At 38.6% G+C, this 24,935-nt stretch overlaps 1 protein-coding gene across 10 annotated transcripts in view; it reads right to left on the reverse strand.

The window, feature by feature from the left end:
- The window catches only part of EIF4G3 (eukaryotic translation initiation factor 4 gamma 3), a 369,995-nt gene that overhangs the window by 282,795 nt on the left and 62,265 nt on the right, over window positions 1-24,935 (reverse strand). For 3 of the 10 annotated variants that reach the window (XM_058443908.1, XM_058443903.1, XM_032759202.2), the window contains exon 1: window positions 15,302-15,362. The exons of 6 other annotated variants lie outside the window; for them this stretch is intronic. The gene's annotated coding sequence lies outside the window, so the exon portion shown is untranslated. Of the gene's footprint in view, window positions 1-15,301; window positions 15,363-24,935 lie in introns of those variants that run through there. One more of the 10 variants, XM_058443907.1, reaches the window with a different exon arrangement.

The raw sequence follows: 24,935 nt of genomic DNA on the forward strand, positions 1-24,935 counted from the left end.
AATAAAACATGCTGATACGCCAAATTTCTCTGGACATAGATGGGGATAATAATAGGTGAGCTACATACATTTGGCAGACTTTAAAAAGCTATCTTTTAAAGAATAACTGAATGCTACTCACATATGACGAAAGTCAAAGTTTGCTGGAAGTTATACTACTGGCTGAAAGTTTTTATGGGTATAACTGTGAGATTTACAAAAATGTTAAGGCCTTGATTGACCTGAAATGCTAGAGCATTGTTAAAATGTAATTTCAAAAAGTGACTGTAACTTTAATGTGCTAAAAATTTTAGTGATGGAACTTAGGTTAAAAAATAATCATGATTAATCTTGAACATGAATGGTGGTTATGACTGCATGACTTGAATTTACTTAATGCCACAGAACTGTACACCGAAAAATGATTAAAATGGTAAATATTGTGTTACGTACATTTTACCACAAAAAATAAACTTTTAAAATAAATAGATAAAAGAACCATGACAATGGAATAGTCAGAGGAGATTCTTCTAAGTTTGGCTTTACTATTCTGTACAAATAGTGTGCAGATTCTATCAAGGATACACGATCTTTCCAATTTGTATTTCCTTTCTGGAGTAAAAGGAGTGAGAATCTTTTCATCGAAAAAGGTGCTGTGTGCTAAGATGATGCAGCTAATGATCAGACTTGTACACAACGCAACCACTTTCAGTAGGTATCCCTAGGAAAAAGGACACGCAGTCATCCACAGCATCCTCAACTTGACATATCCTCTACCTCAGTATCTCAAACTGTGGCTCACAATCCAGATAGGAAGAAAGGAATAACTCATGAATTTGAGGTATCGCTATATGTCACCTCAGGTAAAATAAAATGGCTGTTTTTTTATGATAGGAAAAATGAAGTTTTTAACTTTGAAAAACCAAAAGGAAGGGGACATTAGACAAAACATTCAAACCTTAAAATTAACACTTGAAAACCAAGATAGTGTGGTACTCGCAAAAGGACATAAAAACAAATCAATGAACAGAATATAAAACCCGTAAGAAGACCCACACAAATGTGGTGAATCGATTTTTCACAAAGGTGCAAAGGCAATTAAGTGGAGAAACAGTCTTTTCAACAAATGGTGCTGGAACAACTGAAAAACCATATGCAAACCAATGACACTCTTTACTAACACCTCACTCTTTGTACAAAAATTAATTCAAAATGTGTGGATCTAGTGTAAAACAGAAAACTATGAATCTTTTAGAAGAAACAATAAGAGAAAACAACTGTTATCTTGGATTAGGCCAAGAGTTCCTAGATAACACACCAAAAGCATGATCTATTTAAAAAAAAAAAAATTGACAGGACCAGACACAGTGGCTCATGCCTGTAATCCAAGCACTTTGGGAGGACAAGGTGGGAGGATCACTTGAGTCCAGGAATTTGAGACCAGCTTGGGCAACATAGCAAGCAAGGCTTTGTCTCTATAAAATATTTTTTAAAAAGAAGAAAATTGATAAACTGAACATCATCAAAACTAAAAACATTTCCACTGTGAAAGACATTGTTATAAGAACAAAGATACAGGATATGGACTGTGGTAAATACTTGTAAAACTTATGTAAATAAGATAAAGGATTTGTATCTAGGATACATGAAGAAACTGGGCTGGGCGCAGTGGCTCATGCCCATAATCCCAACACTTTAGGAGGCTGAGGTGGGTGAACTGCTTGAGTCCAGGAGTTCAGGACTAGCCTGGGCAAGATGGTGAAACCGAATCTCTACTAAAAACACAAAAAATTAGGCAGGCATGTTAGAGCCTGTAATCCCAACAACTTGGGAGGTTGAGGTGGAAGAATCACCTGAGCTCAGGAGGTGGAGACTGCAGTGAGCAGAGATCGCACCACAGTACTCCAGTCTGGGCAACCAGAGCGAGGCCCTGTCTCAAAAAAAAAAAAAAAGAAGAAGAAGAAAGAAACTAAACACTCAATAACAAGACAACAAACAACCTAATATTTTTCAAATGGGCAAAAGTTTGCTGTGGTTGCTGTTTTGAGAGACAGGGTCTTGCTCTGTCGCCCCACACTGGAGTGCAGTTGCAGGATCATGGCTCACTGCAGCCTTGATCTCCCAGGCTTAAGCAATCTTCCCAGCTCAACCTGTAACTGGTATATGCCACCATGCCCAGCTAATTTTTTCATTTTTTGTAAAGACAAAGTCTCGCTATGTTGCCCAGGCTGGTCCTGAGTTCAAGCAATGTTCCTGCCTTAGCCTTCCAAAGTGCTGGGATTATAGGCACGACCCACCGTGCCTGGCCTCAAATGGGGAAAAGTTTTACATGAATGACACCTAATCAAAGAAAATATACACGTCTCAAATAAAGACACAAAAGGCTCTTTACTTCCTTAATGAAACATCATTAAGGTATGCAAATTAAAACCAAAATGAGATTATCACTGTACCTGTTACACTAACTGAAACCATAAAAAAATGACAATAATGAGTGCTGATAAGGATGAGGAGCAACTGGAAATCTCACACATTGTTGGTAGAGTGCAAAATGGTATAGTCACTTTGGAAAGCAGTTTGGCAGTTTCTTAAAAAGTTAAACATACATTAACCATATGACTCAGCAATCCCACTCATAGGTATTACCCAACATAAATGACAACTTAAATTCACACAAAACCCTGAACACAAATGCTTGTAGCAGTTTCATTCATAATGGCCAAAAAAACTGGAAATGAGTCAAATATCTTCAACTGGCCAATAGACAAACTATGATACATCCATATAATGGAATACTAGTAGGCATTTAAAAGGAATTAACTATTAATAAACACAAAGACATGAATGAATCTCAAATGCTAATTATTTTAAGTAAAAGAAGCTAGACTCACTGCACTCCTGCCTGGGCAACAGAGTGAGACCCTGTCCCTGAGGGAGTGCAAGTGGTGGAGAAGCTAGACTCAAAAAGACTGTAAGTCCATTTATATAATATTCTAGTTAAGACAAAAATGTAGAAATGGAAAACAGATCAGTGCTTGCCAGGGCCTAGAGGTTAGGTGCAGAGTTTACCCACAAAGGGACATCATCAAAGGAATATAACAGGGTAAATGGAAGTTTTCTGTGTTTTCTACATAGTAGGTTACAAAAACCATTCATTTTTCAGAACTTATACACTATATATCCAAAATAAATGAATAGTCAGTTCCTCAAAAGGTTAAGCAATAGAGTCACTGTATGGTTCAGTAATTTCACTCCTAGGCACATATTCAACAGAAAAATAAAAAGCATGTCCATGTAAAACTTGTACATGAATGTTCACATCAGCATTATATATAATAGCAAAAAAGTGGAGATAAATGTCCATCAACTGTTAGATGGACAAATTGTGGCATATCAATACAATGGAATTTTATTTGGCAATAAAAAGGAAGTGCTGATACATGTACATTACGGACAAACCTTGAAAACATTATGGTAAGTGAAAGAAGCCAATCACCAAAGACTGTATATCATGTGATTCTGCTTATATGAAATGTCCACAATAGGTAAATCCATAGAGGCAGAAAGTAGGTTAGTGGTTGCCTAAGCTGAAGGGAGAAGTGGGAAGAAGGTGGGTGACTGCTAAAGGATCCTGGGTTTCTTTTTGAGATAAACCAAACATTCTAAAAGTGTGGTGATGGTTGCACAACTCTGGATATTAAGTATAACTTAATACACTTAACTGTACATTTGTACATTTTAATTGGCTGAATTTTATGGTGTGTGAATTATATCTCAATAATGCTGTTACCATGGCCGGGCGCGGTGGCTCACGCTTGTAATCCCAGCACTTTGGGAGGCCGAGGCGGGCGGATCACGAGGTCAGGAGATCGAGACCACGGTGAAACCCCGTCTCTGCTAAAAATACAAAAAATTAGCCGGGCGTGGTGGCGGGCGCCTGTAGTCCCAGCTACTTGGAGAGGCTGAGGCAGGAGAATGGCGTGAACCCGGGAGGCGGAGCTTGCAGTGAGCCGAGATTGCGCCACTGCACTCCAGCCTGGGCGACAGAGCGAGACTCCGTCTCAAAAAAAAATAATAATAATAATGCTGTTACCAAAAAAAGTAAATATTATTGCATGTAATTTAAAAATAATATTGGAACTCCATGGTGAGACAAGCATCTTATCTGTTCTATCACTCTCACCCCAGAATCCAGAATATTGCAGAAAGAAGTCATAAACTAAAATGTTTCATCATCATGATCTGGTTCAATAGACTTAAAAATAAGTATGGCTTGCCAAGCACAGTTTCACGTGTCTATAGTCCCAACTACTCAGGAGTCTGAGGTAGAAGGATCCCTTGAACCCATGAAGTTCAAGGCTGAAATGCACTATGATTATGCCAGGCTGCTCTCCAGGCAGATCCCATCTCTTACAAAAAAAAAGCAGTATGGCTCATCCTGCGAATCTACACAAAGAAAGAGAATTGTTATGCAACAGTAACAGTAAAACAGGCACCACACAGGAAAACAGCTGGGCTTGGGTGGCAAACTACGTTCTTTTTCAATGACAGGAAAAAAGCAATATATGATCATCCACACTCCTCAAATCTTGCTTAATGACCTCACAAGATGGAAACCGCCCAACCTGCTTTTTGACACTACTCCTAACAAACTTCTCTCTTCACTAATATCAAGAAAAGATCCTTCTCCACAGCCAATAAACCCAAGTCAAAATACACTTATACTAAATCAGTAGACGAAGACTGTCAATATACCCAAGGAGAGATTTAGTTACAGTGCCTAGAAATAAGTCAACGTATTTTCAGATAAAAAAGAGATCAAAGTTTAACGGTAAAAATTAACTTCACAAAGTGAAAAATCATGGTTAATTATCAGTGAAAAACATCCTCCCAAAGCGCTGGGATTACAGGCGTGAGCCACTGTGCCTGGTCAAGAATTTCATCTTAATTTAAATCACTGCAGGATAAAATATGCAATAGGGCCGAGCCCGGTGACTCACGCCAGTAAACTCGGCACTTTGGGAGGCTGAGGTGGGCAGATCACTTGAGGTCAGGAGTTCGAGACCAGCCTGGCCAACGTGGCAAAACTCTGTCTCTACCAAAAAATACAAAAGTTAGCCAGACGTGGTGGCGGGCATCTGTAATTCCAAGCTACTCGGGAGGCTGAGGTGGTAGAATCACTCGAACCTAGGAGGTAGAGGTTGCAGTGAGCCGAGATTGCACCACTACACTCTAGCCTGGGCAACAGGGTCTCAAAAAAAAAAAAAAAAAAAAACGGAGGGAGGGAGGGAGGAAGGAAGGAACAAAGAAAGGAAGGAAGGGAGGGTGGGAGGGAGGGACTCATTCCAACAGACATTCCTCCAACTTTAAATCAATGTAATCAATACCACTTTGAGTGAAACTGATCAACAGCTACAAATTTCACCTTTATGTTTTTATTATATTTATTACATCATTATATTGTCCAAGAACGTATCATAAATACTTTCTTGAGCGGCTGGGCGCGGTGGCTCACGCCTGTAATCCCAGCACTTTGGGAGGCCGAGGCAGGCAGATCATGAGGTCAGGAGATTAAGACCATCCTGGCTAACAAAGTGAAACCCCGTCTCTACTACAAAATACAAAAAAAAATTAGCCAGGAGTGGTAGCAGGCGCCTGTAGTCCCAGCTACTTGGGAGGCTGAGGCAGGAGAATGGCATGAACTCGGGAGGCAGAGCTTGCAGTGAGCCGTGATCACACCACTGCACTCCAGCCGGGGCGACAGAGCGAGACACCGTCTAAAAAAAAAAAAAAAAAAAAATACTTTCTTGAATCAAATTTGTATTCTGCAACACAGGCAGGGAACTACAATAAAGTACACCCAGACCTTCAGAGTATAACTGGTAACAAAAAAAAAACTTTCTTTTGATCACACTTGAGAGATTGGCCATCTGCTAAAGTTATAAGTTATATACAAAAAACTTATAAATGAAATCATAAATTACAAATTAAAAAATGGGATAAGCTTGAGAAGATTTATGAAATATGCACCAAAGCCCAATTAAGATGCTGTGAATTCTCAGGCCTAGAAAGCAACTAAAGAAATGTGCAGTTTTATATGGCAAGCTATCTGAGGAAAAAAGACAAACACCAAAAAGGAAATAGTTTAAAAAATGGAGGTATTTCTGGCTGGGCATAGTGGCTCATGCCTGTAATCCCACCACTTTGGGAGGCCAAGGTGGGTTGATCACCTGAGGTCAGGAGTTTGAGACCAGCCTGGCCACCATGGTGAAACCCCGTCTCCATTAAAAATACAAAAATTATTTATAAAAACAGGTAGCCAGCCAGTGGGCCACAGATTGCAAACCCTAATTTTTACCTAATAAAACAGTTTTCTCCCAACACTTTGTACCAGACTGCCAACTTCAGATTATAAATGCTATGGTTATATAATACACCTGATAACACAAACCTTAAGTTACCAAACATTAATTAAATTCATCCATGATACACTTATAGTGCTATGTTAATAAATGGACAATGCTAAAGAGACATTCTTAAAATCATCATTAATAAAAATTTGATGGTATTATTTGAAACAGTATACATATGGCATCAACTCAGGACTAGGTTCTTAATAATTAGAGCAATTTCTTTATTATTTGACACCCTCCCACCACCTTGACTCTTGTCATCTCTTCCACCCCATCGTCCTATTTTTCGTCCTCTCCAGGTATTCTTTATAGTCATCAATAATGAAAGCAATTTCTGATATGCTAATAGTCCAGTGAAATGTTAATTCAGTAATAATGGCAGCAAATTCTAAATTTTATTCTATAACCTCAAGTAACAACTTAAAAATTAAAATAATAAATGTCAAGAGAAAAAAATTAATGTATCCATCCATAGTAAAAGGAACAGGATCACAAATATATTCCATTTCAATTCTCTTTCCTATTAAACCACCTTCACTAGTACTAAAAATTTACATTGAAACCAACTATATTATGCTTTAATTCTAACAAAGTTACTATAAGGGGGAAACATTTGGATGTATTTTTTTAATTGATAATACTTGTAAAAGCACACGGATCTCCTCATAGTACAATGTCTCACTAAAGCTCCTTAATGCTTTTAAGATAGGCATTGGTGTGATTTGTTTGATTTAATGTACTACAATAACAGACTGAAAACTGTGGTCCAGTAACCCAGTCCATATGGTCAGCTGAACTCTACTCCTACACTGCTTTCTATTCACTTTCCCTGTCCCTCTTCCATACTCTTGACTATTACCATCTACCCAGTCCCCTACACCAAATGTTCACTATTTACACGGCAAGGAGGCAACCAAAAAGGAATCCTAAATCCTCCCTACTCCATATCACTTAACTTTTATAAATCCTGTTTTAAAAGAACTGTAAAAAAAAAAAAAAAATTAAAATTATAAATAATGCCCTAGAGAATACTGAGTGTGATTCATTTTATCTGGAGATGAATGGGTAAATGGTGACTATGAGGATAAACTTACAGCAGTGGAAGAAGAGGAAAAATTAATGAAGAAACAAGATCCAGGCAGGGCATGCTGGCTCATGTCTATAATCTCAGCACTCTGGGAGGCCAAGGTGGGTGGATCATCTGAGGCCAGGAGTTCAAGACCAGTCTGGCTAACATGGTGAAACCTCATCTCTACAAAAAATACAAAAATTAGCCGAGTGTGGTGGCGTGCGTCTGTAGTCCCAGCTACTTGGGAGGCTGAGGCACGAGAATTGCTTGAACCTGGGAGGCAGCGGTTGCAGTGAGCCAAGATCACGCCACTGCACTCCAACCTGGGCAACAGAGCAAGACTCTGTCTCAGAAAAAAAAAAAAAAAAAAGATCCATCTCTCCCTTTTTAAGTGACCAAAATTCTGTGTTCGTATAGCAGTTTGTCCACAGAATTCCTTACCATGTAATGCTGCAGGGGTCTTGGAGTCAGACAATCTTGAGTTCCATTTCTAACTTTATCCCTTAGTAAACTGTGTAATCATAGTTAACCTCGAAGCATTAGCACCTCAATTATAAAATGGTGATAGTAAAAACAGCCATAAATTGCTCTGAGTATTAACTAAATCACTACATGAAATACTCTGAACAATGCCTGGTACATGACATTCAATCTGTTAATTCCCCTTTCTGGCCCTCAAACTAGAAGTAATATGATATGATCATGAGTAGGAAAGTGTTACTAGAAAGACAAATGCTTAAAAGTCTTCTTGAAAGCACTAGTAACATCCTTCTTCATTCATCCATCCTCAACAAATATTTTATGAGTAGCTACAAAGTTGTAAACCAAACAACTTGAGCAAACAGACCAAAAGTCAGTAAACAAACGAGACAATTAAAATAGGAAAAATTATAAAGTGGGCAAAGAACATGAACAAACACTTTTCTAAAGAAGACATATACATGGCCAACAAGCATATGAAAAAATGCTCCACATAACTAATCATTAGAGAAATGCAAATCAAAACCACAATGAGATACTACCTTATACCAGTCACAATGGCCATTATTAAAAAGTCCAAAAATAACAGGCTGACTATGTTGCGGAGCAAAGGGAAGGCTTATATACTGCTAGTGTGGAAATATAAATTACTTCAGCCTTTGTGGAAAGCAGTTAACCAATTTCTCAAAGAACTTAAACCATGTGACCCAGCAATCCCATTATTGGATATATACCCAAAGGAATATAAATCGTTCTACTAAAAAGACACATGCACAGGTATGTTTGTCATAGCACTATTCACAATAGCAAAGACATACAACCAACCTAAATGTCCTTCAGTGGTAGACTAAAGAAAATGTGGCATATATACACCATGAAATACTACATGCCCATAAAAATGAGATCATGTCCTTTGCAGCAGCATGGATGGAGCTGTAAGTCATCCTAAAACAACTAATGAAGGAACAGAAAACCAAATACTGCATGTTCTCACAAGTGGGAGCTAAAAATTGAGTACGCACTGACACAAAGAAGGGAACAATAGACAGCAAGGTCTACTTGAGGGTGAAGTGTGAGTGGAGAGGGAGGATCGAAAAACTACCTATCAAGTACTATGCTTATTACCTGGGTAATAAAATAATCTGTACAGGCCAGGCGCATTGGCTCACGCCTGTAATACCAGCACTTTGGGAGGCCAAGGCAGGCAGATCATCTGAGGTCAAGAGTTCGAGTCCCGCCTGGCCAACATGGTGAAACCCCATTTCTACTAAAAAAAAAAAAATACAAAAATTAGCTGCAGGTGGTGGCGCAAGCCTGTAATCCCAGCTAGGAGGCTGAGGTAGGAGAATCACTTGAACCTGGGAGGCGGAGCTTGCAGTGAGCTGAGATTGCGCCATTGCACTCCAGCCTGTGCGAGTGAAACTCCGTCTTAAAAAAGAAAAAAAAAAAAAATCTGTACACCAAACCCCCATCATGACATGCAATTTATCTATATAAACAAACCTGTATATAAACCCCTGAACCTAAAATTTTTTTTAAGATTAAATAAAATACATAAAAAATAAAATAGTGAAAATGGTATGAAGAAATTTTTTTTAAATGACATGAGAGGAAGGTAATAGTATTCTAGATAAAGTAGAAGTAATTTCTGAATTGAAATCTGAATAACACAAATAAGCCCATCTACGAAGAGAAAGGGAAAGAGCATTCCAGGAAGGTAGGCATCTGTGTACAGGTTTTAGGTGGGAAACAGCTGTGACTAAGGATGATAAGAGTGGTCGGGCACAGAGACTCACTCCTATAATCCCAGCACTTTGGAAGGCCAAGGTAGGAGGATTGGTTGAAGCTAGGAGTTCGAGGCCAGCCTGGGCAACTTGTCAAGAACTCATCCCTACAAAAATACAAATAAAAAATTAGCTGGGCATGATCGCATGTGCCTGTAGTCCTAGCTACCCAGGAAGCTGAGGCAGGAGGGTCGCTTGAGCCAAGGAGTTCAAGGTTACAGTGAGCTATGAATGTGCCACTGCACTCCAGCCTAAGTGACAGAGAAAGACCCTGTCTCTTTTTTTTTTTTTTGTTAAAGGATCAAGGGAGCTATGCTGAGAGTAGCAATTAGAGTTTGGAAATTTAAGCAGGAGCTACATCACTGAGAGGCTTGTAGGGCCTGGTAAGCAGTATGAATTCTTTTAACAGGCGACAATGGGAGAATTTAAACAGAGGAGATCCATAATAGTACTGTTAAAGACCATTCATTGCTTATAAAAAATAAACCTGCGAAGGGTAGGAGAGGAAAGAAAAAAAGCTGGGAGACTATAGCAGTTGTCCAAATAAAAGGTAGTGGCCTAGAAGACAGTAGGATAACAGAAATGAATGGGGAGAAAAGGACTAGTTTAGATAGTAAAACCAAGGGGAATAGCTATTGCATAAGAGGTATGAAGGAAAGGAATAATCAAGAACAGTTACAGATAGTGTATCTTGAGTAGTTAGGCAGACAGCAGTACTACTCGCCAAAACTGGAAAGGAACAGGTTGAAATAGAAGTAGAAAGGAAATCAAAAGTTCTATTTCGAGCATATAAAGTCTGAAATGCCTATGAAAAATCCAGGAGGAGATGTAAATACACAAAGTGAATATATGAATATGCAATTCAGGCTAAAACTCTGATCCAAAGATACAAATTTGAAAGTAATGAACATAAAAATAGCATTTAATGCCAAAAAAATTTTTAAATTAAAAAAAGGAAGAAGGTAAAGCACCTGACAATAAGACAAAGGAGGAATTAGTAAAGCAACTTGCAGAGAAGTGGCCACTGAGGTTGGAGGAAAACCAACAGATGTTACTGTAGCCTAGGACGACGTCACCATTCACAGAAATAACTATTGTATTCAAAATACTCTTCACACTTTACACTCTATTGTTGACACATCAGGACAAGGGCAACTTACCTATCAGCCCTACAGAAAACCAGAGAATCAAGTTTCACACTACTGTACTCTATACAATATATTGCTAAAATTTCTTTCAGCATTTAAAACAAAAAAAGTATGGGAATATGCAAACTCTCTCCTGGAACTGAAATAATATATTCAGAGCATCTAACAGTGTCTGGCAGACAGGAAAGCTCAATAAATGTTACTATCATAGTGGTTAGAGAACTATCCAATTTTTGATTTTATTATTTACTTATTGAGATGGAGTCTTACTCTGTCGCCCAGACTGGAATGCAGTGGCACCATCTTGGCTCGCTGTAACCTCTGCCTCTTAATTCAAGCAAGTCTCCTGCCTCAGCCTCCTTAATAACTGGGACTACAGGCTTGTACCACCATGCCCGGCTAATTTTTTTGCATTTTTAGTAAAGACTGGCCGTGTTGGCCAGGCTGGTCTCGAACTCCTGACCTCAAGTGATCTGCCCGCCTCAGCTTCCCAAAGTGCTGGGATTACAGGAATGAGCTACCGCGCCCAACCTGAAAACTATCCAATTTTTTAAAACGGCTTAGCATTTACAGTCGCAAGTTTTATTGGCTAAGAGATGAGTTCTGAGGTTCCAGAGCAGAGGTCTCCACAAGATGGCTATAATCTTAATAGGTTTGTCCAATGTATAAAGTTTTATTAATGAAACAAGTGATACTACTAGTGTGAGCATTACAGCTATTCATATAAGTTATTTGATTTCTGTTTTTCTTCTTGTTTGAAACAGGATCTCATGCTGTCACCCAGGCTGGAGTGAAGTGGTACAATCATGGCTCACTGCAGCCTCAACTGCCCCGACTCAAGCAATTCTCCTGCTTCAGCCTCCCGAGTAGCTGGGACTACAGACACGCGCCACCATGCCCAGCTCATACAAGTTATAACAATTCTTTTTTGGCCAGGTTGGCTTGTGCCTGCAATCCCAGAACTTTGGGAGGCCAAGGCAGGAGGACTGCTTGAGCCCAGAAATTCAAGACCAGCCTGGGCAACACAAGGAGAACTCATCTCTACAAATAATAACAAAATTAGCCAGGTGCAGTGGCGCACACCTGTAGTCCCAGCTACTCGGGAGATTGAAGTGGAAGGATCGCTGAAGCCTGGGAGGCAGAGGATGCAGTGTTGCGATCACACCACTGCACTCCAGCCTGGGCACTCCAACCACTGCACATAGCAAGGCCCTGTCTCAAAGAAACAAACAAAAAATACAATCTTTGAAAGAATAAAAAAGAAAATCTGACCACTTGCTAAGAAACCATCTCTTAAGTAATATCCATGAGCAAGGTCTAAAATAAGCTAGGTATATAAAACAGATGTACAATCAACCCTATTATTAAGAAATCAATTCCCTATGTTACATATAAACTATTGTACATGTTTATATGTAATATATATAAATATGTATAACTACTTCTACTATTGTCTTTTCACTCATCATTAGTAAGATTATTAGACAACGGAGAAAGGAAGGGAATGTTGATAAAACGGGTTGTCAATTTTACTCTATTACATCCTTCCAGCGTAGGACACTATCTAGTAAGGTATTTTGTTTCATTATTAATTTCTGAATATGAAGGCTTAAATATAAGGACTAATATAAATGCATAAAGATGTTAAAGAAATAAATGTTTTATCTTTTAAAACTACAAGGGGCCAGGTGTGGTGGCTGACACCTGTAATCCCAGCACTTCAGGAGGCCAACGCAAGCGGATTACCTGAGATCAGGTGTTCCAGACCAGCCTGGCCAACATGGCAAAACAACGTCTCTACTAAAATACAAAAATTAGCTGGGTGTGGTGGCACATGCCTGTAATCCCAGCTACTCGGGAGGCTGAGGCAGGAGAATCGCTTCAACCCGGGAGACAGAGGTCGCAGTGAGCTGAGATCGCACCACTGCACTCCAGACTGGGTGACAGACAGAGTGAGACTCCGTCTCAAAAAAAAAAAAAACTACAAGGGGCCAGGTGTGGTGGCTCAATGCCTGTAATCCCAGCATTTTGGGAGGATGAGGCGGGTGGATCACATGAGGCAAAGAGTTTGAGACCAGTTTGGCCAACATAAAGAAACCCCATCTCTACTAAAAATACAAAAATTAGCTGGGCATAGTGGTGCACATCTGTAATCCCAGCTACTCAGTAGGCTGACCCACAAGAATCGCTTGAACCTGGGAGGCAGAGGTTGCAGTGAGCTGAGATCATAGCACTGCACTCCAGCCTGGGCAACTGAGCAAGACTGTCTCAAGGAAAAAACTATAAGGGTTTTGTACCCTTACTTTGTTTCAGCCCTGGTCATAATGTTTATTTTTCCACTATTTTATGTCTTGCTTTATTCCACAATGGATCTCAGATAGCTTGCAAAAAACACATATAATAGAATATTTAAATGGGACTGGATATGGTGGCTCATGCCTGTAATCCTAACACTTTGGGTGGCTGAAGCAGGAGGATCGCTTGAGCCCAGGAGTTCCAGACGAGCACGGGTAACATAGCAAGACTTTGTCTCTATAAAATTAAAACAAGTATAAAAGAAACAACAACAAGAAAAAGAATATTTAAATGAAAGTAAATAAGTAAATAAGACAAAGACTAGCAGTCTATAAATTCCCACAATATTGCAAAACTTGGGCCATTAATTTGGTTCAGAGTTTCCTGGTGGCTACAGTATCATTTATATAATTCCCAATTTTTAATGCAAGGAACAGAGGAAGCATTTGAATGCAGCAGTTCCTCTAGGAATTATTACTAATTTTTAAGGACTAACACAACACTGAAATGAAGTGTATGGCCCATTTCAACAGAGACTGCAACAAATTTTTTATTTTTGAGATAGAATCTCACTCCAACACCCAGGCTGCAGTGCAGTGGTATGATCTTGGCTCACTGCAACCTCCCCCTTCTAAGGTCAAGCGATTCTCCTGCCTCAGCCACCCAAGTAGCTGGGATTACAGGTGCATGCCACCACACCCAGCTAATTTTTGTATTTTGGGTAGAGATGGAAACGTTTCACCATGTTGGCCAGGCTGGTCTCAAACTCCTGACTTCAAGTGGTCCACCTGCCTCAGCCTCCCAAAGTGCTAGGATTACAGGCATAAGCCACCACACCCGGCCAACAAATTTTAAAGTAGAAACTTTAAAGTAAAGTGAAATATAAAGGTGCACAATCATAAGGATAACTTCTATATTTTTTTAATTTCTTAAAAGGATAATTTGATGACAAGGCAGGTAAATTCATAATCAAATCTAACCAACATTCTACAGGGAGCTCTTATTTCAACATCTAAATGCTATAATTCAGCACAGGTTTCAGAGTAACTTTTTCTTTTTTTTTTTTTTTTTTTTTGAGATGGAGTCTCGCTCTGTTGCCTAGGCTGGAGTGCAGTGACGCAATCGCGGCTCACTGCAACCTCCACCTCCCAGGTTGAAGTAATTCTCCTGTCTCAGCCTCTGAGTAGCTGGGATTACAGGAGCACACTGCCACGCCCAGCCTCTGGGTAGCTGGGATTACAGGAGCACACCGCCGCCACGCCCAGCTAATTTTTTGTATTTTAGTAGAGATGGGGTTTCACCATGTTGCCCAGGCTGGTCTTGAACTCCTGAGCTCAGGCAATTCACCCACCTCGGCCTCTCAAAGTGCTAGGATTACAGGCGTGAGCCACCACGCCTGGCCTAATTTTTGTATTTTTAGTAGAGATGGAGTTTCACCGTATTGGTCAGACTGGTCTCGAACTCCTAACCTCAGGTGATCCACCCACCTCAGGCTCCCAAAGTGCTTGGGATTACAGGTGTGAGGCACCACGCCCAGTCTTTTTTTGTATTTTTAGTAGAGACAGGGTTTCACCATGTTGGCCAGGCTGATCTCAAACTCCTGACCTCAGGTCATCCACCCACCTCAGCCTCCCAAAGTGCTAGGATTATAGGCGTGAGCCACTGTGCCCAGACCCAGAGTAACTTTTTGAAAATACTGTATTATTCAACCATTGCAACAATAAACACTTTTGTTTCTTCCTTAATGTCTGTATCCAATCTATGTCAAAACACTTGACTTTCTCTGTTAAACTATGAAGAACATAAAACACAAATACAAGTAGTTCACCTAAGACTGTACTTTGAACTAATCTTAGATAATTTATCTTTCAGGAAAATATGTATAGAAAAGGAACTTTCAGGCTCTTATTAAATGAGATAATGAAAATTTAATTACATGGGCTATAAACTTAATCTGTCACTGAATGTAAACACAGGATATATTTCAGGACAAAATAAACAATTTCTGTTGCTTTTAGAATGTATTGCACATTCCTGAGTACTAACAAACAAGTGGCACTCTACGAAGGCATGGACTTTGAAGCTGGAAAAGACGAAAATTTGAATCCTAGATTCGTTTGCCAGCTAGATTACCTTGGGAAAATGATGTTATCGCTCCAAACTTCAGTTTCCTCATCAATACTCTGTGGGATTGCTGGAAAGAATTAGCAAAATAAGGCTTCTGATGGGCTTAGCACATACTAAGCAGTAGTTCATTATTATAAATAGCTCTTCCATAAAGATCACGAGTTTTCCTTTCCGTGGACTATCCAGGTGACACAGCCTTTAAGACATCGCTCCCAGATTCCTAATTAAGAGCACCAACAGATCTCCTAACTTCACTCTTTAGAGCTTAGAAAAGCTACAATAAAATATATTACAAGGAAAAGTAGGTCCGTGGGAGCATGTGAGATAGATATATATACATATCATGACATACAAAAAAGAAGCTAAAAAGAATGCAATCTGCTACACATTTGACAAAATTCTGAAAGATACTGACTTTTGCTACTTTGCATGGTGAACTTTTACATGCATTTATTCACTTCCTGAAAGAATGTCTCTCTGCCATGAAAGCTGTTCATTCTGATTTAACAGCTATTCCCAAGGTGAGCAGCTTATCGACTACAGAATAATAACAGTTCTCTGCTCAAAGTAGTTCTCACAGAAGGGTCAGAGAGAAAACTGCTTTTCTTACTTACATCTAAATGACTAGTGTCATTAGCCAAATCAATTCACCCAATTGTCACATGCCAAAGATCTAGTTTATTAAATATACTTGTTCGTACCATGCCAGCTATGAAGGAAAATTATGGAAAAAATCATTACCCCTTTTATTAGCAAGACTTTTCTCCAAAGGCCTCCACTTACACTTTTTAATTAAGTCTATTTTTCCCCTTAAAGAAGAATGATCTGATGATTATCAACAGCAACATAAAATATTAGCTACCACCACTCAGAAAATATAATTCTCTTCCTTCATCCTGTAGTCATCATTCTTAATATTATCAGAGTACACTGGAAAAACTTTTCCTCACTACCTATATTTGTAATTTCACAACCAGTAAGAGTTGAAAACCATTCTACAAGTCAATCTTACCCTACTCAGAGCCACCCAAGACAGCAGGTCCTCCAGTGAGCACAATGAACAAACAAAATAAAATTTTTGATCACTAAGCAAAAAAGTGAACTACATTATCTTTTAGCTTTTGGTTATAACATTAACAAGAATAATACAAACTTTTACATCATTTATAATTTACTTCCTAAATTCAGTTAAAATGCCCTTACTGAGAAAAAAAATTCTACAAACTATCAAAACTCTAAACATAATTTCTTAAGATGGATACCCATGTGAAGTTAATGTTACTTTATTTGGTTTTTCTGAGGTATAAAAATTCTACAGGCAATATTTTCCTTTCTCATTCTAGATATACCCAATTCCCACAAAGATGTTTCTTTCTTATAGCATTCAGCAGCATTTCATTTCAAAATAAAACACCTAAAGGAAAGCATGTTATAATAAAAATATTCTCAAATAGAAAGCTTTTCAGCACATTCTATGTTCTTATGTAGAAGGGGCATACTCAAAGTGACTTTTCCCATAAATTTCAGCACAATGTAATCACTACTTATCCAGTATCATAAGTCCAAATTTAAGAGTCTACCAAAAAAAAGTTTTGAACAATCAAATGCCATTTCTCAAAGACAGCCAACTTATAAAGTGACTTTAAAATAAATGTGAGTGGTAAAAATCAGAAACATATAAATATTTAGAAAAAGGGTTGAGCGCAGTGGCTCATGCCTGTAATCCCAGCACTTTGGGAGGCTGAGAATGGCTTGTGCCCAGGAGTCGAAGCTGCAGTGAGCTATGATTGTGCCACTTTACTCTGGCCTGGCTGACAGAGGCCCTGTCTCAAAAAACAAAACAAAGCCATGTAATGTTTTTTAATGCAGGGAGAAAAGTAGCACTGTACATTTTTTGCAAATCACTTACATGTCTGGTTTAATGGTAGACCAGCTGAATTCTTGTTTTTTTTTTGAGACAGAGTCTCACTGTGTCACCCAGGCTGGAGTGCAGTGGCGCGATCTCGGCTCACTGCAAGCTCTGCCTCCCAGGTTGACGCCGTTCTCCTGCCTCAGCCTCCCGAGTAGCTGGGACTACAGGCGCCCGCCACCACACCCGGCTAATTTTTTGTATTTTTAGTAGAGACGGGGTTTCACCGTGTTAGCCAGGATGGTCTCGATCTCCTGACCTCGTGATCTGCCCGCCTCGGCCTCCCAAAGTGCCGGGATTACAGGTGTGGCCACCGCGCCCGGCCTTTTCTTTTTTTAATAAGCTTTCTTAGGCTGATTTTTTTTTAATTATATCAAATGGATTCAGACAGAAGAATGAATTCTTATGTGCTTCTGCATTTAATCTGTTACATGTTATTTTGAAGTCTGTGGAAAAAAACAGGTCTTACACCAGGAAAAAGGAGGAGTATTTTAACACTCTTTCCTAAATATTGGGCATTTTTTGGAATTACACCAAAATTCAATGAGTGATAGTTTTTAAAACTTAGGTGCAATTTCTAATCTAAAACCAAATGAATGAACTTTTCATATGCTGTTACATTAAAATCAATTGGTCTATACTGCATTTTAAATATATCTTTCACCTGTCCATGATTTTGTATCATGCATTGGTCACCTGGAAAATATTGGTGCACTGTTATACAGGTCTTCCTTGACACATTTCATTGTACAGTATCAAAAATCTTATCTGGGCCAGGCAAAGTGGCTCATAACTTGTAATCCCAGTACTTTGGGAGGCTGAGGCGGGAGGATCCCTTGAGCCAAGAGTTTGAGACTATCCTGGCCAACATGGTAAAACCCTGTCTCTTCAAAAAATACAAAAAATTAGCTGGATGTGGTGGCACATGCCTGTATTCCCAGCTACTTGGGAGACTGAAGTGGGAAGAATACCTGAGCCCAGGAGGTCGAGGTTGCAGTGAGCCGTGATTGTACCACCACACTCTAGCCAGAGTGATACAGTGAGACCCTGTCTCAATTTTTTTTTAATCTTATCTGTTCGTATCGCTACTGATCTCATCAGAAAAGTCTATTAAGTATTGGAGAGTTGTCAAGTTCATGGCGGTGGACACAACTGTCCAAAATTATAATTTTCACTTGAAAGCTGTAATTTTCTTCTTTTTTTCCTTGAGACGAGTCTCACTCTGTCGCCAGGCTGGAGTGCAGTGGCACAATCTCGCCTTACTGAAACCTCCGCCTCCCGGGTTTAAGCCATTCTCCTGCCTCGGCCTCCCGAGTAGCTGGGACTACAGGTGCGTGCCACCATGCCCAGCTACTCTTTGTATTTTTAGTAAAGACGGGGTTTCACCATGTTGGCCAGGATGGTCTCGATCTTCTGACTTCGTGATCCACCCGCCTCGGCCTCCCAAAGTGCTGGGATTACAGGCGTGAGCCACTGTGCCCGGCCCTTGAAAGCTGTAATTTTACCATTGGCAACAGTTTGCCTTGAAATCACAAGCACAGTCATCTATTTTTTGTAATTTAACTGGAAAATATCCAAGCATAAATAACCAGTTTATCATTTCAAAATGGTGATGCCTGAAAAAAGCCACTATTTCGGCTTGCCACTCAGTCACACAAGTGTTATTCATTAAGACCACTATTGGACAATTATGCAACAGAACTGCTTTATGTGTACTTCCCATTTTATCACATAGAATATTAAGAAGATGTATATTCAAAGGCCAACACTTAATAAAAAAAATTTTTTTTCCTGTTTCATCAAAGATATTAAGTGAAAAGTAAAACTGGCGTTTTGTCTGTTTTCAGTGTGCATGTTGGGGAAAAACTCAATCGTTATTATTAGCACGGTTTGGTACCACTACCTTGATTTGTGCTAAGGTGCCAGCAGCAAATCAATTGTGCAAGTCACTTTGCTTATGCCTGTAATCCTAACATTTTGAGAGGCTGAGGCAAGAGGATCACTTAAGGCCAGGAGTTCTAGACCAACCTGGGCAACATGGTGAGACCCCATCTCTACCGAAAAAAACCTTTTTTTTATTTACAATTACAGTTTACGTTTTCACAATTGGCGAAAATGTATACAAAATAAGGGCAAACAATATCTTAGTATAATCTTATCATGTGTTCACTGGAGCAGCACTTTTAATTTCCTTCAAGAGCTTTTCCTTTGCATTCACAACTTGGCTAACACCTTCCTTGCAAAGCTTAATCATTTCTAGCTATTGTAAAGTGAGACATGTAACTCTTCCTTTCACATGACCCACAGAGGACACTGCAGGGTTACTGGCCTAATTTCAATATTGTCATATCTCAGGAAAGAGCAAGGTCCATGGCGAGAGAGGGGAATGGCCTTTCAGTGGAGCAATCAGCATACAGTATTTTTTATTACATTTTCCTTATTACATGAGCATGGCACCTCAAAACAATTATAATAGTAAGATCAAAGATCACTAAAAAGAATTATAAAGAGACACGAAGTGAGCACATGCTGTTGAAAATGATGCCAAAAGTTTTGCTTCATTCAGTTGCCACAAACCTTAAATTTGTTAGGAAACAAACAAACAAAAAAGTTATCTGTGAAGTGCAACAGACTGAGGTGAAATAAAGTGAAATGTGTCTGTATAAGATTGTTTCTTCACCTGCAAAATGAAGGGAAAAAAAAAAACATGTACTACTTCAGAGAGCTGATATACAGTTAAATGAGATGATTTATTAGAATAATTTGTCGTTGTTGTTGTTGTTGTTTTTAAAGAAACAGAGTCTCACTTTGTTGCCCAGGCGGAATGCAATGGCACAATCATAGCTTGCACCCGTGAACTCCTGGGCTCAAACGGTCCTCCTGCCTCAGTCTCCCAAGTATCTAAGAATATACAGGTAGGGACCACCATGCCCAGCTAACTTCTTTTTTTAATTTTTTGTAGAGACAGGAGTCTCATCTTGCCCTTACCCAAGTTGGTCTAGAACTCCTGGCCTTAACCAATCCTCTTGCCTCAGCCTCCCAAAGTGCTACGATTACAGGTGTGAGCCACTGTGCCCAATTTAAAGGATACCCAGTGCCTTGTATATTGTAGGCATACAACAAACCACTGCTGCTATTATGAGCTCTAAGAGCAATCATCTAATAATAAACGTCAAAATGAGGTACAATACTTCAATAGCAGCTGAATTAATGACAGAATAACAGAAAATTTCTCAGACTTCAATCCTGTATTTGTATAACAGTCTATATAACGTATCTGAATAAATTTTCACCATGTGTAATACATTATATACCCTTCTTAGAATATGTGACAACCAAATAAATAAATTAATTAAATTAAATACCTTTAAAAAAAAATATGTGACAACCAAGCTTTAGTATCTAAAAATTTAGTATATCAGCTTGTTTAATATTGAGATTGTTAAATACAATTTTGAAAGTTCTATTTGATACTTTCCAGCAGAAACCATGTAACATCAAGGGTAATCAAGGGTACCCACTAGGTTTATCTTAACAAATGACTTGTCTACGAGGGAAATTTGAGACAAATGAGAAAATAAAATAATCATAAATAAGACACAGATTCGGATATTAGGATCAACAAAATCCTCCAAAATCTCGTTTAAAAAATCAAAATACAGGCCAGGCGTGGCAGCTCACACCTGTAATCCCAGCACTTTGGGAGGCTGAGGCGGGGCGGATCACAAGGTCAGGAGTTCGAGACCAGCCTGACAAACATAGTGAAACCCTGTCTCTACTAAAAACACAAAAATTAGCTGGGCGTGGTAGCGTGAGCCTGTAATCCCAGCTACTTAGGAAGCTGAGGCAGGAGAATCGCTTGAACCCAGGAGGTGGATGTTGCAGCGAGCCAAGGTCACACCACTGCACTCCAGCCTGGGTGACAGAGTGAGACTCCTTCTCAAAAAAAAAAAAAAAAAAAAAAGCAAATACAACAAAGCTGGGTGGCAGGCATACAAGTATCTGTTATATTATTTTGATAATTTTCCATATGCATTAAACATTTCATTAAAAGATTAATCACTTGCATAAAAAAATGAAAGAGAACTCTTGGGTATTGCAAATTGGAAATAAAATTGTAAAATATAGTCCAACTCTATCTGATAAAGCCTACATATCCAAATGTAGTATCTATTAAATAATAACTTTTTTATTTCATCTTAATGGTTAACTTCTATACAAGAAAGGTGAAAGACAAAGACAATACTAACAAGGTTAATCTTAAGGAGATATGTCAATCTGAACTGAGGCTAAAGGCATTTTTGAATTATACACATAATTGTCTAAACTCTCCTCTTCATCTTATCTAACATAAAAACATTAAGTAATTTCAAAATCACCTGGCACTGGTAAAAGATTCTTGTATTTCATGAATGAGTATCAAGCACCAACAATGAGTTAGATGAGATACGGTCACACACAAAAAAGTAATATTTATTTTGACTGTACTTTTTAAATGACAGAGTAATTTCAACAAAACCAAATGCTGCAGTGTGGCACTCAGCTATAACAGTGTATTTTCTTTAACCAAATAAACACAATAAAAGCTTTGCTTTGCATTGTTCATTACAAAAAACTGAATTTTTCTTTTGCAACTATTTATTTTTAAATAAGGAAGTAAAATTCTCAAAATGATATAGTTGCTGCTGCAAAGTATGAATAATAAGACTGAGGGAGGTAAGAGAGAAAGGAGTAGTGCAAGCCCTAACAAAAGCCCTGTACACTGGGTATGGCTAAACCCTGAGTATGAAAGCACTCTTTGTTATTCTGGTCAATGGAAGGCCTTTCACTGTCCCAGTATATAGTAAAAAAAAAAAAAAAAATTAAAAGCAGGAGAAGTGGGAGGATGGGGAGCTCTGCCTCTTTAGGGGATATCTCCTCAGCTGCCTGGCTACAATAAGGACGAAGACTGCACAAACACAGGAAAGCTTTCTAAGCATGCAGCTACTAAGTCTTTGTTCAACACAGACCAGTCAAAAAAAGGACTCATGTACCCTACTTATACTACATTTCACTTTACTCTCAAACCAAATTCCAGGAATTGCATTTTTATTTCACATTGGCCCCTGCAAACTAGTTCACTGAGAAATCCAGAGGACACAGTCTTTTGGCTTGCAATTTGGATTCCAGCAAAGATAATCCCACTTCTGAGAAGACATTAGAAAAGTTATTAAGAAATTTCATGATTTTGTTCATTTTTCAAAGGCCACATAACCAAATGCAGTTCTCTATGAAGTTAACAGTTCATTGTCTCATTAAGCACTTCACGTATGAACAAGTAATACAGGTTCATAACCAGACACCTCCATATTTCAGTATGCAACACTTCGAAAACAGTAAACCCTCAGGGTGTGGATCATAACTATTTTCCTCATTGCCATAACTGAACCAACTAAAATGCAATTAATGAAAGAAACTGTCATAGTTTAATTAGCTTTGGTTGATAACCCACTGTGTAATTATCTGCAAAGCTACAGGTAGCCTAAAGCATCATTTCCTTTCAGGTTCTAAACAAAGAAAAGGCTCATTCTCTAGTATTAAGATTAGATATAGAAATGTTGGGCCCGGCACAGTGGCTCACACCTGTAATCCCAACACTTTGGGAGGTGGAGGCGGGCAGATCACTAAGGTCAGGAGTTTGAGACCAGCCTGGCCAACATGGTGAAACCCTGTCTCTACTAAAAATACAAAAATCAGCTGGGTATGGTGACAGGTGCCTGTAATCCCAGCTACTTGGGAGGCTGAGGAAGGAGAATCACTTGCACTTGGGAGACAGCGGTTGCAGTGAAGCAAGATCATGCCACCATACTCCAGCCTGGGCGACAGAGTGAGACTACATCTCAAAAAAAAAAAAAAAAAGAAACAGAAATGCTGAGAGCTAGGCACAGTGGCACATGCCTATAGTCCCAGCTATAGGTGCACCAGGATCATACCTGTGAATAGCCACTGCACTCCAGCCTAGGCAACATACTGAGAACCAAGCTCTATTAAAAAAAAAAAAAGAGAGAAGAAATGTTGATTTTCTTTAAAAAATACATATATATGAAGTTAATATATCTGCATTACTGGAAATTTTCTTTTAAAAATCCAACTCCATGACTGAGATTTTAAGTATGTATATGGCTGACTTTATGAACAGCTACATTAGAATTCGCTTCTAAGACAAATTAGATTGCAAATAAATGCATTTTAATAATTAAAGATTATTCTGAAGGCTATCTAGTTTAAGCAATTTTGTTTATAACACTACTTTAAGAACTACTGAATGCCATCTTTTGAGTTGAAATGGGTATGAAATGCTTATAGAATGAGAGATTTGAAAGAGCCCTGGGAGATAATCTTACGAAATGAATGTCTGACTAAATAAAAGGGAAAAAAAAAGACTTGAGAAATTAAGTAACCTACTGAAGGTAACATAGCTAAATTTCCTTTATAAAATGACGATGGAGAATAAAATGCCCAATTCATGTACAGTTGGCAACCTAATTTTCCTGGGTCATGATCTGCAAATGAATAAGGTAGTCCCAAAGAGCCACTATATTTTCTGGAAATCATGCTGACTAGTGAAAGAAAATGGTATTTCAGTGAGAATAAAAAGAAAAAGATACACAAAGAGTAAGTTAACTTTATTTGGCAAACAAAAAGTAAATGTTACGTAATCTGAAAAAGGACAAAGAAACTATAGATATAACCATAACCTATAGATCTGCAGATGGCTTGTGCTATTAACTATTACTTTTTTTAAGTATCACTGAATTACTGTTAAAGAAAAACATTTATATAGTACGGAGGCTATAAAAGAGAAAGGATTAGGATACAAGGATGTAAGGTAGAAAGTATCTTCCATCATCCAATCTTTTTATTCCAAAAGTAACCACTATCGAGTTTCTTAAGCATCTTTCCAGAAATTTCTACACATACACATTTATCGATTTAACAACTCTTAAAAATTGTTTCCAAAATTAATCATTGTGATTGTTCTAAAATTATCTAAAATGTCAGCTCTATAGGTATAAGAATAAAATTTCTAAAATATGGGTCTCATTCACAATTATGAAAACATATGATGAAGATTGTTGGTGAAAGTTATAAAACAGAAAATAAGTACACCAAATTCTTAAGAATGTGGCCCAATATTCCATCTACAAAGATCGTTTCTAGCATTTATTTTCACACAATGGAGAAAATTAAAATATACATACTAGATAAATGATGCTGTCACTTTTGACAAGTTACATAATCTATAAATTTACAACAATTTATCAATCCAGTCCATCTTCTTTTCCTCTATTTCCTCTCAATTACACATCATTAAGTCTGTTCCAATTGAGTAATCACTCCTTTGTAAGCAAAATTAGGTCAAATCATAAACTAACAATAACACTCCATGTCCTGATGTAAAAAAACCAACTAATAAAAATCTATGTCCTGGCGGAGTGGCTCACACCTGTAATCCCAGCACTTTGGGAGGCTGACCAGCCTGGCTAACGTGGTGAAACCTCGTCTCTACTAAAAATACAAAAATTAGTCAGGCATGGTGGTGCATGCCTATAATCCCAGCTACTTGAGCAGGAGACAGGAGAATCACTTGAACCCAGGAGGCAGAGGCTGCGACGAGCCGAGATCACTACAGCCTGGACAACAGAGTGAGTGAGACTCCAACTCAAAAAAAAAAAAAAAAAATCTAACATA

This window comes from Hylobates moloch, unplaced genomic scaffold, assembly GCF_009828535.3.
Source record: "Hylobates moloch isolate HMO894 unplaced genomic scaffold, HMol_V3 SCAFFOLD_9, whole genome shotgun sequence".
Taxonomy (NCBI): domain Eukaryota; kingdom Metazoa; phylum Chordata; class Mammalia; order Primates; family Hylobatidae; genus Hylobates; species Hylobates moloch.